The sequence below is a fragment of the Lolium rigidum genome, chromosome 6 (genome assembly GCF_022539505.1).
Source record: "Lolium rigidum isolate FL_2022 chromosome 6, APGP_CSIRO_Lrig_0.1, whole genome shotgun sequence".
In the NCBI taxonomy this organism is placed as follows: Eukaryota; Viridiplantae; Streptophyta; class Magnoliopsida; order Poales; family Poaceae; genus Lolium; species Lolium rigidum.
In genome coordinates this window covers 118141559-118142164 of record NC_061513.1, presented here as the reverse complement: position 1 = coordinate 118142164, position 606 = coordinate 118141559, and positions in this window count along the sequence as shown.

Below are 606 nucleotides of genomic sequence, written 5' to 3'. Positions count from 1 at the left end.
ATTTGGCCAAAATCTGGTGATAACATCATCACCGACGCCTCTCCATCGACCAGCCATGTTTCCCCCATCCATGTGTGAGTAATTCCCCCGCTGTAGGCTGAAGGGGATGGTAGGGATTGGATGAGATTGGTCATGTAATAGCATAAGATTGTTAGGGCATAGTGCCTAGTGTCCGTAATTGGTACTTTTATGATATTGTTGCAACTTGTTATACTTAATGCTTGTCACTAGGGCCCGAGTGCCATGATCTCAGATCTGAACATGTTATTGTTTCATGATGATATGCATTGTTTTATGATCTTACACCGCAAGTTGTATACATGTATTGTTGTCCGGAACCCGAGGCCCCAAAGTGACGAAATTGGGACAACCGAAGGGGAAGGCGGTGATATGAGGATCACATGTGTTCATGGAGTGTTAATGCTTTGCTCCGGTGCTCTATTAAAAGGAGTACCTTAATTTCCGATAGATTCCCTAGAGGCCCGGCTGCCACCGGTTGGTAGGACAAAAGATGTTGTGCAAGTTTCTCATTGCGAGCACGTACGACTAAATATGGAACACATGCCTATTGATTGATTAGTACTTGGATACCGTTTTATTATTATA